This window comes from Jaculus jaculus, chromosome 8 (assembly GCF_020740685.1).
Source record: "Jaculus jaculus isolate mJacJac1 chromosome 8, mJacJac1.mat.Y.cur, whole genome shotgun sequence".
In the NCBI taxonomy this organism is placed as follows: Eukaryota; Metazoa; Chordata; class Mammalia; order Rodentia; family Dipodidae; genus Jaculus; species Jaculus jaculus.
The window spans coordinates 139,717,503-139,732,518 of record NC_059109.1 but is presented as its reverse complement, the minus strand read 5'-3'; the positions used below and the strand labels follow the sequence as shown (position 1 = coordinate 139,732,518).

Below are 15,016 nucleotides of genomic sequence, written 5' to 3'. Positions count from 1 at the left end.
GAAATTTACACTGACTTTGAAAACATACGGGGGCATTATAACTCATAGATGGCCTTGGGATAGCTGTGTTTCTGACAGACATACCTGTGAGACAGCCTGCAGGAGAAGAGTGACTCAGGAGCCACCACCTGTGTGAGTCCAAATTCTGTGCTTCTTGTCGTTTGCTTTTAACAATTATAAGCCCAATCTTAACATAGTTATTTTTGCTTTAAACTACAAATTGCTTTTTAAATTTTAGGAAGAGAGAAAGCATAGTTGTCCTATTTCCCTCAGTCACAGTGTCTGGCGCTCTTTGCGCCTTCTGTGAGTCAGCTCCTCTGCTCTGCTGTGGCTTGGAGGCCTGCTTTTGGGCTTCTCTGGCCCAGGTTTCCTGATGTAGGCCTTACTCGTTTACTGTGCTGTGCTCTGTTTGCCTTTGGGAGGACTCTGTACCAGTTACAAAGTTCTGGGTGGTAGTTGGGTTTTTTCTTGCAGAACTTTCAGGATGATCCTCTGCTCGACCGAGGACCTGCTCTACCCTCCCTCCCTCCCGTAGGGTCTCACTCCAGCCCAAGCTGACCTGGTCCTCACTCTGTACTCTCAGGCCGACCTCAAACTCACGGTGATCCTCCTACTTTGCCTCCTGAGTGCTGGGATTAAAGGTGTGCGCCGCACCAGCGACCTGCTGTAATTCTTGTCCTTGTTCCCCGGACATACTGTGTCTCCTTTGACTGCTCTGAGACATTGAACCTTTTCTTGAGAAACATCTTTTGTGTTTAGATTGGGTCTCTGTATGTTGTTTGGCCTGTTTCAGTTTTCTGAGCTTCTTAGATCTGTAGGTCATGCTTCATAACACATTTGGGACACCTTGGTCACCATATCTTCAAATGTCTTTTCTGTTCCAATCTGTCTTCTGCTTGGCCTCCAGTTACATATGTACTAGACCCATTGGTCTTTGTGCCTGTGTCCATCTATTTCAGGAAGATTACTATTCCTCTCCGTTCTCCTGATGGTCATCTCTGATGCTGTGCCTGCATGTTCTTGGTCAGATGGGTGCTTACCCATCCCCAGGTGGTTAAGCTCCAATGAAGGTCTAATTTTGCAAGTGATGCCTATTTGGCTCTGACACTGTCTGGTTAGTAGCATATTTCCCTGTCTTCCACTTCTTGAGGCAGTATTTTCCCATGATTCTTTGACCACATGTAATAAAGCTTGCCTTTGGAAGTGTGCATCTAGTCCAACCCCTGACTTCATGGTTTCTCAGCTGGACCATGTTTTCCTGTGTCTTTGCATGCGTAGTGACTGTTGCTTGAGTGCTGGGAGTTGTGTGTGGCGCATGAGAAGGCTCTGAGTCCTGCTTTTCTGTGCTGCTGAGTGTGGACTCTTCAGAGGAGTTTTGGTCACTGGCGGGTGGTTCTGGATTTACCTCGCACTGTTGGGCTCTCAGAAGTGGGTGGGGCTGTTTTTTCTCCCATGTAAAGCAGCTCCTATCCCCAACTCCATCCCTTTGACCTCTGCTTTCTCCATTTGCCTTCAGTCCATAGCAGCTGCTGTTTCTGAGGCCTGCATAGTTGTGGCCTGCTCTGGAGGGATGGAGGTGGACTCTGGGCAGACTTTGGGGTGGTGGCCTCAGCTAGGACTGTTGACTGGTGCTGAGGGAACAGGGTCTGCTCTGCTTTCTAATGTGCTTGCACGCAGAGCCACTGTTTCCTGGAGGCTACAAAACAAGCATCTTTTAGCTTCCTTGGCTTTCCAGTGGTTGGGTGGGATGGGTGGTTGGTTGATTTTGGTACTGGGGTTACACATGCTGAGCATATCATCTGGTCTTTATTATCTGGGTACCTTCCCTTTGCCCTCTGTAGCAAGGGCAGGGCAAGTGCCCCATGTTTCTACCATCTTCTGGTTTAAGGTGACAGATAGTGACCATAGTTATTTAGTTACAAACTTACGGATTTCAGTGTAACTCATAGGTCCAGTGGCCACGTCTGTAGGGTGACTCTGAGTCAGGCTGAGGATGGGATGATAGGAAGTTCTAGGTTTGTCAGATACCTTGTCTTCTCTAGATCTGGAGGGAGAGTGGCTTTGTGAGTGGCATTTAAAGGCCAGAGCATGGGACTAGGGCTCCTGGTGTCCCAGGAAGTTTGAGGCCTTTGTGATGCAGGGAATTCAGGTTCAGAGCCCCCAGGTTTTACTTCTTTTATTTTATTTTTATTTTTTGGCTTTTCTCACTCTAGCACAGGCTGACCTGGAACTCACTATGTAATCTCAAGGTGGCCTTGAACTCATAGCAATCTTCCTACCTAAAGGTGTGAGCTACCCCGCCTGACTTATATTTTTATTTATTTATTTATTTGAGATAGAGTGAGAGATAGAGAGCAAGGACATGATGAGTGAGCCAGGCCCTCTAGCCGCTGTACAGCTCAGGCACCTTGCCATCATATGCATCTGGCTTACGGGGATTTGGGGATTTGAACCTGGGTTCTTAGGTTTCGCAAGCAAATGCCTTCACTGCTCAGCCGTCTCTCCAGCCCTTTACTTCCTCTTTGAGGTGATAATACTGCCTTCTGTTTTAAGAAGCTTGGTCCTGGGCTCTTCTGGCTTAGAGGCTGGAGAGGGGAGAGCAAGAAGGTTCTGGTTCTCATGACCCAACAGATCAGAGAATTGAGTGTACCTGATGTGGCCTGTGCACGGAAGTGCACCAGTTAGGATGCTGTGGGCAGCTAGATGTTTACTGCCTGTGGGGGTTTGATTCAGTGTCCCCCATAAACTTAGGTGTTCTGAATGCTAGGTCCCCAGCTGATGGCAATTTGGTAATTAATACCTCCTGGGGGCAGTGTATTGTTGAAGGTGGGCTTATGGCTATAATAAACAATTTATTCTTGCCAGTGTTTGGTACACTCTTCTGTTGATGTTGTCTATCTGATGTTGGCCAGGAGGTGATGTTTTCCCCTGCTATCATGAAGCTTCCCTTCAAGCCTGTATGCCAACAACCCTCCCTCGCCCAAGTTGCTCTTGGTTGGGTGTTTTCTGTCAGCAGTGTGAACCCCAGTGCAACAGTAAAGTTGGTACTGAGAAGTGGGGTTATTGTTGCTAGAAACCTGACTGTGGGGTTTTGGGCTTTTGGAGCTGATTTTTTAAATACATATTTATTTATTTGAGAGAGAAAGAGGCAGAAAGAGGGAGAGGATGGGCACGCCAGGGCCTTCAGCCATAGCATATGAACTCCAGATGCATGTTCCCCCTTGTGTATTTGGCTTACATGGGTCCTGGAGAGTTGAACCAGGATCCTTTAGCTTTGCAGGCAAACACCTTAACCACTAAGCCATTTCTCCAGCCCTAGAGCTGCATTTTTTTTTTTTTTTTGATATTAGTAAAGTTGCTTTTTTGTTATATAAAATGTGAAACCAAGAACCGTAAAGATAGCCAGACAGCCATTTGAAATCTGTTGTACAAAATATTTTACTTTGGATACCAAGAATGGAAAGACAAAACAAAAAGATACAGAGTGATTGACTTGGATAACCTGCCATTAAATGAATAGCTCACAACTTGTGATTACATGTTTGTCCAGATACAAAATCATATGTAATATGTATGTGTTATGTATACATATATACATACATAATCTATCATCTCTATATTTTTAAACATATTACTTATTTACTTGCAGGGAGAGAAAGAGTGAGAATATAGGCACATTTGTGTCTCTTGCCAATGCCACTAAACTCCAGATACAGGCTGGCAGTGGGGAATTGAACCCAGACTAACAGGCTTTACAAACAAGCACTTTTCACCACTGAGCCGTCTCTCTAGCCCCTCATCTACCTCTTTCAATCAAACCTGAGATTTCTTTTAGTCACTTATTTATTTTCACTCCAACATACTTCTGATTCATAGAGCTGAATTTTTGAGAGGAATGTAGAAGGATTTGAAATCTTAACCTAAGAGATACCTTGTAGTGCTTCAGATGATGGACTATTGTGGTCAGAGTTGAAAGATCTGAATACAGTAAGAACTATGGACTATGAGGTTTGGCTTGTGAGAGGGTGAGAAAGAGCTTTGTCTGGATTTGGTTCATCTGATCCAAGAACATGGAATGCCTTTCCATTTCCTAGTGTTTTCTGTAATTTCTGTCTTGAGTGTTTTAAAATTTTTATTGTAGAGTTCCTTCACTTCCTTCATTAGGTGGTTTGTTCCAAAGTACTTTTATTTATTTATTTGAGGTAATTGTGAACGGATTCCCTGATTTCATCCTTAGCATGTTTGCTGTTAGTATATAGGAAGGCTATTGATTTCTATGTGTTTATTTTGTATCCTGCTGTATGGCTAAATGTACTTATCAGCTGTAACAGTTTGCTGGTAGCATCTTTTAGGGTCCTTTATGTATAGAATCATCTGCAAGTGATGGTAATTTGATCTCTTCTTTTTTGATTTTTATCCCTTTTATGTGTGTGTCTTTACCTTACTGCTATAGCTAAGACCTCTAGTACTATGTTAAATAAAAATGGGGACAGTGGACACCCTTGTCTTGTTCCTAATTTTAGTGGAAAAGTTTCAGCTTTTTCTTCATTTAGTATTTTGTTGGCTATAGATTTGTTTAAGTAACCTTTATTGAGATATATTCCTTCTGTTACCATGCTGTCTTCATAGAAAGAGTTTGGTAGTATTCCTTCGTTTTCTATTTTATGGGAAACTTTGAGAAGCATTTGTGTTACTTCTTTTGTGAAGGTCTGGTAAAATTCCCCAGTGAATTCATCTGGGCCTGGACTTTTTTTAGTTGGAAAATTTCTTTATAACTCCTTAGATCTCCATACTTGTTTTAGGTCATTTAAGTGGTTAATCTCATCTTGATTTAATTTTGATAGGTTATATAAGTCTAATAAATCATCCATTTCTTTCAGATTTTAAAACTTAGTGGACTAATCACATCTTCCAAGGCTCAGGGTCTAATGCGGAAGAGGTGGCGGAAAGAATGTAAGAGCCAAAGGAAGGGTAGGACTCCTTACAACGTGCTTCCCGAGACACAAAATGGCCTGGATATCCATGACCTCACAGTGACTGATACTACCTACACAAGACCATCATAAGAGGAGGAAAAGATGACATCAAAATAAAAGAGAGACTGTTTGAGGTGTGGAGGGGATAGGATGGAGAATGGAGTTTCAAAGGGGAGGTTGTTACCATGGGATGTTATTTATAATCATGGAAGTTGTTAATAATAATTTGGAAAAAAAAACTTAGTGTACTAAATGTTCTTAAAGTATGTACATATGATTTTCTGAATTTCATTGCTATCTCTTGTGATGGTGCCTTTTTCATCGCTAATTTTATTAGTTTATGTTCTCATTTCTTTCTTTTGGTCTGATTTGCTAAAGATTTATCAATCTTTTTATCCTTTCAACTCTTTGTTTCATTGATTCTTTTGCTGTTGTTGTTCCTATTTCATTAGTTTCTGCCCTAATCTTTATTATTTTTTCCCATCTTCTGATTTTTTTGTTTGCCTTGTACTTCTTTTGCCAAAGGCTTAAGGTGAAGCTTTAAGTTGTTTACTTGCATGCACCCCCTTGTGGTACATGTGTGACATTGCGCGCTTGTGGTACTGTGCAGCTGGCTATGTGGGACCTGGAGATTAGAACATGAGTTCTTGGGCTTTGCAGGCAAGCACCTGAACTGCTAAGCCATCTCTCCAGCCCTGAGTCTGAATATTTTGATTTCTTCAATGACTCATTTATCATTCAGTAGTATACTGTTTAGTTTTCCATGATTTTGTGTGTGCTGTTTAGTTTTTCTTGCTGTTGGTTTGTAGTTTAATCCTATTGTGAACAGATGAGTACAAGGTATTAGTTCAGTTTCCCCTGTATTTGTTAAGATTTGCTTTGTGTCCTAATATGTGGTTTTTTAAAAGAGAATGTTCCATATGCTGTTGAAAAGAATGTGTAATCTGCAGCATTTGGGTAAAAATTTCTATAGATATCTGTTAAGTCCACTTGTGCTATGGCCTCATTTAGTCTAAATGCTTCTCTGTTTACTTTTTGTCAGGGTGGCCTGTCAGTTGATGAGTGGGATTTGAAGTCATCCACTACAACTGGTTGGTGTCTGTGACCTTAATTCTAATAGTGATGAAATTGTGAGCCCCCATCTTAGGTGCTTATATGTTTAGAATTGTAATGTCCTCCTGTTGGAGTGTTCCTACATTAATATAAAGTGTTTTTTATCTTTCCAAACTATTGCTAGTTTGAAATCTACCCTGTCACATTAGGGTAGTGACACCTGCTTGTTTTCTAGGCCCATTTGCTTAAAATACTGTTTTCCACCCTTTTATCCTAAGATAGTGTCTGTTTTTTATGGAAATTGTGCTTGGAGGCAACAAATAGAAGGATTCCGCTTTCAAACCCCATCTGCAAGTCGGTGTCTTTTTGTAGAGGTATTGAGGCCGTTGATATTAAGAGTTGTTATTGAAAGGTGTGTATGCTTGCCATTTTTCTTGCATTGTAGTTCTTCCAGTTTTTCCTTTGTTCTCTTGTTAACTAATGGCTAGTTGTTTCCTGTTTCTTTATGTGTGTGCTTTTCTTCTCTTCTGCCTGGAGGATCCTTTCAAGTATTTTCTGTAAAGCTGGTCTAGTGTTCATATGTTCCTTTATCCTGTTTTTGGTTTTTCAAGGTAGGTTCTCACTCTAGTCCAGGCTGACCTGGAATTCACTATGTAGTCTCAGAGAAGCTTCTAACTCATGTGTGCCACCACGCCTGACCTTTAGCCTGTTTTTGTTGTGGAATGTCCTTATTTCTCCATCTATTTGGATGGATGGCTTTGCAGGATAAAGCAATCTTGGTTGAAATTTTATCTTTCAGAACTTGGAATACATGATCCCAAGCCCTTTTGGCATTTACATTATTTATTTATTTATTTGAGAGCGACAGACACAGAGAGAAAGACAGATAGAGGGAGAGAGAGAGAATGGGCACGCCAGGGCTTCCAGCCTCTGCAAACTTAACTCCAGACACGTGCGCCCCTTTGTGCATCTGGCTAACGTGGGACCTGGGGAACTGAGCCTCGAACCGGGGTCCTTAGGCTTCACAGGCAAGCACTTAACCGCTAAGCCATCTCTCCAGCCCGGCATTTACATTTTGTGCTGAGTAATCTGCTGTTATCCTGATGGGCTTGCATTTGTATGTGACTTTATTTTTCTCTGTTTTCAATATGTTTTCTTTGGTTTGTGTGTTTTGTAGTTTAATATAATATGATGGTGAGAGGTTCTTTCCTGATTTTGTCTGTTTGGCATTTTAAAGGCTTCCTGTGTCTGCATTGCATCACTTTCCCTATTTGGGGGGAAAGTTTTCTTCTATGTTTTTTGTTAAAAATACCTGCTATGCCATTGGAGTGAATTTTTTTCTCCTTCAACTATGCTCTGATTTCTTTTGGGGGGGGGGCTGGGGATGCAGGGTTCAAGGTAGGATCTCACTGTAGCTCAGGCTGACCTGGAATTCACTCTGTAGTTTCAGGGTGGCCTTGAACTCACGGCGATCCTTATACCTCTGCCTCCTGAGTTATGAGATTAAAGGCATGCACCATCATGCCTGCCTTTATGACCTGAATTTTTATGTTTGATCTCTTCATGGTGTCCCGAACGTCTTGAAATTCCCATTCATGCCTTCCTATTAGTTTGTCTTTCTCTTTGTTGGACTGCATTAGATCTGCCACCCAGTCTTCTAGCTTAGATATTTTGTCCACTCCTTGACCTGTTCTACTGGTGAGACGTTCTACAGTTTTCTATATGACTTAACTCTGTTTTTCATTTCTAATATGTCTAGCTGTATTTTTCATTTTTTCATTATTTCTATTTCTATTCTCATGTCTTTTATTGACCTCCTTATTTCATTGTTGGTTTCCTGTGTTCCCCTTCAGGAGTTTGTTTTCTTTGATTTATTTGAGTATAGATGTAATAATATTTTTTGAAATCGTTGTGAGGCATTTCATCTTAAACAGTCTCATTGGGAGTCATTTCTGATGGATTTGTAATTTTTGGTGGGATTGTTTTTGGTGCATGTGTTTCTTGCACTATAATGTAGAGATTTTTGCATCTTGAGTTAATTTGATGCTTGGGGTTTCTAATTATCTGCAGTGTTCTTAGCTGTGTAAATCTGATTTTCATATATATATATATATATATATATATATATATATATATATTTATTTATTTATTTATTTTAGGGTAGAAGTGTAAGGTGCCATGTGTAGCTCTTACACTCCAAGAAAACAGCAGGAGTGACCTTAGGTGTTGAGTTTTCCTGCTATTCAAGTATTCTAATAGACTGGGTGATGTAATTTACTGGCAAATTCTAAAATTCAAGTGAGCAACATCCACTTTCAATCTAAACCAATACAGACTATTTATGCAAGAGTTGGGGATTAAACCAAATGGATAATCTAGTAAAGCCAAAGTCCCTCAGGGTGTGTGTTGCCCCACACCCTTAATCCTGTCAACTGGGAGGTTGAGTTTTCTGGTCTGAAATGGCTTCCAGGTCATTCTGGGGCCAAGTTAGACACTGCCCCAATAATGATAGAAGAAAACTATAAAGAACCTATGAATCAGGAAATGTCAAAACCAACAATAGTCAACACCAGAGTACAGCTTATTTGAGAATGGTAATGCCAACCAAGAATATGTAACCCATAATTTGCCCTGACATGGAAAAAGAGATTAGCACGTCTAATGCAGGACTGACTGTGTACCTGGCTTTGTATAAGTAGGCCTTGTTACCAATGCTGAGTGCCCACCTCGATCCCTCTCTGTTGCACTATGGACCCTGAGGACCTAGTGTTCTGATCGTCTGTGCTGGATACTATGGGGCGGGGGTGAATGAGTTCTGTGGAGAATCATGGCACTGGTGGTTGGGTGATGGGGGACTGTGTAGGATGCCTGGAGTTGTACTGGAGCTGCTCAGCTGGTCCCTGCTGTCTTCTCTTTCAGGTTTCTTGACATTGTAAGGAGGCTGATGTGCATGGAAAATCCCTGTATCTCGTGTCTGCCTCTGCAGCTCTGCTGGGCATGCGTGTGCATGGAACGGGGTCACTGTCACCTTGGAGGGATTCTGACTGGTTTCCTTCTCTCTGAAAGATCTTAGTCTCTCCTGCTTCTCTGCTGTGGTTGATAAGAACTTACACACCTTCACTTTTTGGCTGAAGAGTGTATTTTGCTCTTTTTCTGCTTATTTCCCTTCCTTTGTTGCTTTAGCATGGCTCCTGTGCCACCATATTACCAAGAAGTTTTGAATGCTCTTTTTTTTTTTTTTTGATATATCCTGTTGGCCAGTGTTTGGTTGAGAATTTTTGCATCTATGTTCATGTGGGAGATTGGTCTATTATTTTATTTTTTTGTTCTGTCTTTTTCTGGTTTTGGTATCAAGATAATGCTAGCTTCATAGAAAGAATTTGGTAGTGTTCATTTCTATTTTATGGAAAAGTTTGAGAATCATTGGTGTTCTTCTGTGAAGGTCTGATAAAATTCATCAGTGAATCCATCTGGGTGTGGACTTTTATTATTATCTATTTGTTCATTTGCAAGCAGAGAGAAAAGAGGAGACAGACTCAGAGAGAATGGGTACACATATACCCCTTGTGCATCTGGCTTATGTGGGTCCTGGGGAATCAAACCTGGGTATTTTGGCTTCGCAAGCAAACACCTTAACCACTAAGCCATCCTTCCAGTCCTGGACTTTTTTTAATTGGGAGATTTTTTTTTTTTATAACTCCTTTATCTCTACTTTTTTTTTTTTTTTTTTTTTTTTTTTCCTCGAGGTAGGGTCTCACTCTAGCCCAGGCTGACCTGGAATTCACTATGGAGTCTCAGAGTGGCCTCAAACTCAAGGCAATCCTCCTACCTCTGCCTCCCAAGTGCTGGGATTAAAGGCATGTGCCACCATGCCCGGCTAATCTCCGTACTCTCATTATAGGTCTGTTTAAATGGTATATCTCATCTTGACTTAATTTTGGTAGGTCATATACATCTAGGAAATTATTTGTTTCTTCCAGATTTTCAAACTTAGTGGAGAATATGTTGTTAAAGTATATCCTTATAATATTTTGAATTTCTCTGGTATCTGTTGTAATTGTGATCTTTTCATCTCTAATTTTATTAATTTCTGTCTCTTCTCTCTTTTTTTGTTTGGTCTGATTTGCTAAGGGTTTATCAATCTTGTTTATCCTTTCAAAGAACCAACTCTGCTTCATTGATTCTTTTTGTATTGTAGTTTTGGTTCCTATTTCATTAATTTCTGCCCTAATCTTTACTATTTCTTCCCATGTACTGATTTTTTTTTGTTTGTTTTTTGAGGTAGGGTCTCACTCTAGCTCAGGCTGACCTGGAATTCACTATGTAATCTCAGGGTGGCCTTGAACTCACTGTGATCCTCCTATCCCTGCTTCCCAAGTGTTAGGATTAATGGCATATGCCACCACATCTGGCTTCCATCTACTGATTTTTTTTTTTTTTTTTTCCGAGGTAGGTTCTCACTCCAGCCCAGGCTGACCTGGAATTCACTATGTAGTTTCAGGATGGCCTTAAACTCATGGTAATCCTCCTACCTCTGCCTCCTGAGTGCTGGGATTAAAGGCGTGTGCCACCACACCTGGCCCATCTATTGATTTTTTGTTTGCCTTGTTCTTTTTCCAAGGCCTTAAGGTGAAGCATTAAGTTATTCACCTGTGACCTTGCTATTTTCTTTCTTTTTAAAAAATATTTATTTATAGTTTTTGAAGTTTATAGATCCAGGGGATGTTTCATAATGACAGAAGAAGCTGGCCTGCCTCACAGGTCCAAGGAGGGGGGGGGGAGGGAGGGAGGGAGGAAGGGAGAGAGGGATGGGGGGGCTGAGAAAGGCCCCAAGCCAAAATAAAAGTCACATCACAACAAGCACACTTCAGGAACTCCAGGCACTTTGCATATCTACAGACTGGAATAGCAAATCCACCACCATACATACCTTAGAGCTGGACCTTAAAATCTGTCCAGTGAGACCTCCTCCAGCCAGGTGGCTGCAGATCTAAACTATAGGCTAATAAAACACTGAATATGTTGAGGGCCATGTATTCAAGCTTCCACATTTCACCCCTGGCAACCAATTGATTTATAGCCATTTCACATTATAAAGTGTATTTAGTCCAATTTTTTTTTTTTTTTTTTTTTTTTTTTTTGGTTTTTCGAGGTAGGGTCTCACTCTGGTCCAGGCTGACCTGGAATTAACTCTGTAGTCTCAGGGTGGCCTTGAACTCATGGCGTATTTAGTCCAATTTTAAAGGTTCCCACATTCTTTACCAACTTATGATAGTTCCAAAGTCCCAAGTCATCTCTGAGATTTAAGATTGTCTCTTAGTTGTGAGTCCTGTAAATTCAAACAAGTTATGTTCTTTTAACTTAGAAGGGCACAGAGTAAGCATTTTAAGCTATTACAAGGCATAACAGGGAGAGACAGGAACAATGTAAACTCAATAGCCATCAAGCAGATTGTAAAGTTTTGTAGTTCAAGACTGATAGATCCAGTGACTGACATTTTTGGATTTTCTAATTCTACGCCTTCAGTTGGGCTGAGTAGCCAGGGAAAATTTTTGGTTTTTTAAAAAATTTTTTTTTATTTACATTTTTTCTCAATTTTTATTAACATTTTCCATGATTATAAAAAAAATCCCATGGTAATACCACCCCCCACTTTTCCCTTTGAAATTCCATTCTCCATCATATCCCCTCCCCATCTCAATCATTCTACTTACATATATGCAATACCAACCTAGTAAGTACCCTCCTCAGGGAAAAGTTTTATCCTTAGCCAGCAGCCTCCATGGTAGCCCTTGTACAGTCTTGGTATATCCAAAACATCTTTCGGTCTCAATGCAAACCATGGTTCATCTTTCAGAGGCTCTTTCAAGTGTGTTTATGAGGTCATCTCGCCCTGCCTATCTGTGCATCTCAGCAGTGGCTCCTAAAATCATGTGCATTTTATCAACACTCCAAGCATTTTTCTTATGCTTCTGAAGCCAATACCAGGTGTGCAGGGCACAGCTGTGTTCTTAATTTGGGGATGAAATAAATCTTGACCTTGAAAAGCAGGTTCCTTCTCCAGTCAGCTCTTTTATAGAAGATATGTATTTCTATCATAGTCTTTCCTCAGGCATCCTCTCCATTGTTTTAATGTAAAATAGTTGGGTCATCTTCCTTAGGATTGCTAATGTGTTGACAGTAGCTTCTTCAGTGACCTAAAACCTATCTCAGTGCTTGTAATTTTAACTTGCTTGAGGTTTTCCAACTTAACATCTTAAATCTTTACATCCAGTATCTTCAGCCAAGCACATCAGTCCATTACAATTTTTTCCTTGATCAAACTCTCTGGGCCTGGGCAGCAGGATGCAGCCAGCCCTTATGCTAGTAGCCCAGTTCCAACTAAGCCTTGTGTATTTTTTCCTCCCATTTCAATTCTCTCTGCACATAGCATTTTCAGACTCTCACAAGAATAGTCCATAACACTTGCCTTACCTCTCTAAAAGGTATCTCCAGTTGCAAACACCAAGTCTACGCCTGTTCCTCCAAGACAAAAGTTCCAGAAGACCAAAATGTACCCAGTCAGATTCATTTCATCCCACTCCTGGTAACAATTTCTGTAGGAGACAGCCTTAGGTACGTGAGATGAACTTCCAGACCAGGCACAGTTATGGAGAAATGGGTATTTATTGAAGCTTACAGATCAGGGGAAGTTTTATAATTAAATTTTATTATTTATTTGCAAGCAAAGAGAGAGCGAGTGAGAATGGGTGTATCAGGGCCTTTTGTCTCTGCAAACAAAACTCCAGACCTATCTACCTCATTGTGCATCTGGCTTTATGTGGGTACTGGGGAATTGAATCTGGGATATCAGGCTTTAAAACCAAGCACCTTTAACCACTGAGCCATCTCTCCAGCACCTGGTTCCTCACGTTGACAAATTTTAAAGAACTGTTTTTCATTATATTAAATTTTATTTACATGCATGTGCATTATGCATGAGCACACCAGGATCTCTTGTCTCTGCAAATGTATGCCAGACACTTGTGTCACTTTTTGTTTATCAAGGTAGGGTCTCACTGTAGCCCAGGCTGACTTGGAATTTACTATGTAGTCTCAGGCTGGCCTTGAACTCACAGCAGTCCTTCTACCTTTGCCTCCCAAGTGCTTTGATTAAAGACATGTACCACCATGCTTGACCCCCACTACTAATTTCTTAATATACACACTTAAAGGTATAAATTTCCCTCTTAGGATTGCTTTCACTGAGTTCCAAAGTTTTTGGTATGTTGTGTTACTATCATTTGATTCTATGAACTTCTTTGGGGGGGGGTAGAAAGAAATAGTGGTCATGCCAGGACCTATAGCCTGCTGTGAACAAACTGCAGATGCCTATACCCCCTTGTGGCATGTGTGTGACATTGTATGCTTGTGGCATTGTGCATCTGAATAGGTGGGACTTGGAGATTTGAACATGAGTTCTTAGGTTTCTCAGACAAGCACCTTAACTGCTAAGCCATATCACCAGCCCTGATTCTGTGAATATTTTGATTTCCCTTTTGATTTCTTCAATAACCCATTTACATTCAGTAGTATGCTGTCTAGTTTCCACGATTTTGTGTGTGCTGTTTAGTTTTACTTGCTGTTGATGTGTAGTTTTTTTCTTTTCTTTTTTTAAAAATTTTATTAGCATTTTCCATGATCATGATTTGTAGTTTAATCCCATTGTGAACAGATGAGTACAAGGTATTATTTAAATTTTCCTGTATTAAGATTTGCTTTGTGTCCTAATATACGATCTTTTTTAAGAGAATGTTCCATGTGCTGCTGAAAAGAATGTGTATTCTTCAGCATTTGAGTGAAATGTTCTGTAGATAGCTGTTAGATTCATTTGTTCTAAGGCCTCATTTAATCTATATGCTTCTCTGATTATTTTTTTGCTGTTATAATCTGTCAGTTTATGAGTGGGGGGGTTATTGAAGTCACCCACTACAATTGTGCTTGATGTAAGTCTAATAGTGTTTGAAATTGGGGCCCCTCTTGTTAGGTGTATATGTTTAGAATTGTAATGTTCTTATGTTGAATGTTCCTCTAATCAATATAAAGTGACCTTCCTTATCTCTCCTAAGGTTTGAAGTCTCCCCTGTCATATAGTTGTCTAGCAATGCCTGCTTGTTTTCTAGGCCCATTTGCTTGGAACACCATTTTCCATCCTTTCACCATAAGATAGTGCCTTTCTTTTATGGAGAGGTGAGTTTCTTGGAAGCAACAAATAGAAGGATCCTGCCTTTTTAAAAAAAATTATTTATTTTATTTTCTTTTTTTTTCTCAATTTTTATTAACATTTTCCATGATTATAAAAAATATCCCATGGTAATACCCCCCCCACTTTCCCCTTCGAAATTCCATTCTCCATCATATCCCCTCCCCATCTCAATCTCTCTCTCTCTCTCTTTCTCTTTTTTTTTTTTTTTTTGGTTTTTCAAGGTAGGGTCTCACTCTGGTCCAGGCTGACCTGGAATTAACTCTGTCATCTCAGGGTGGCCTTGAACTCATGACAATCCTCCTACCTCTGCCTCCCGAGTGCTGGGATTAAAGGCATGCGCCACCACGCCCAGCTCAATTTCTCTTTATTTTGATGTCATCATCTTTTCCTCCTTTTATGATGGCCTTGTGTAGGTAGTGTCAGGCATGGTGAGGTCATGGATATGCAGGCCATTCTGTGTCTGGAGGAGCATGTTGTAAGGAGTCCTACCCTTTCTTTGGCGCTTACATTCTTTCTACCACGTCTTCCACATTAGACCCTGAGCCTTGGAAGGTGTGATTGAGATGTTACTCAGTACTCCAGTCACTTCTTTCTGGCACTATGATACCTTCTGAGTCATCCCAAGGTCACTGCCATCTGAAAAGAGAAGATTCTCTACCCAAAGCAAGAGTAGCATTAATATAAGGGTATAAATATGAAGAGAAATGCTTACTGGGCAGTTTGATAAGCATAGTATATACAC

The 15,016-nt window shown here is 40.6% G+C and overlaps 1 protein-coding gene across 1 annotated transcript in view; it reads left to right on the top strand.

The window, feature by feature from the left end:
- Nucleotides 1–15,016, top strand: part of Taf4 (TATA-box binding protein associated factor 4) — an 81,331-nt gene that overhangs the window by 53,944 nt on the left and 12,371 nt on the right. The window lies entirely within an intron of this gene.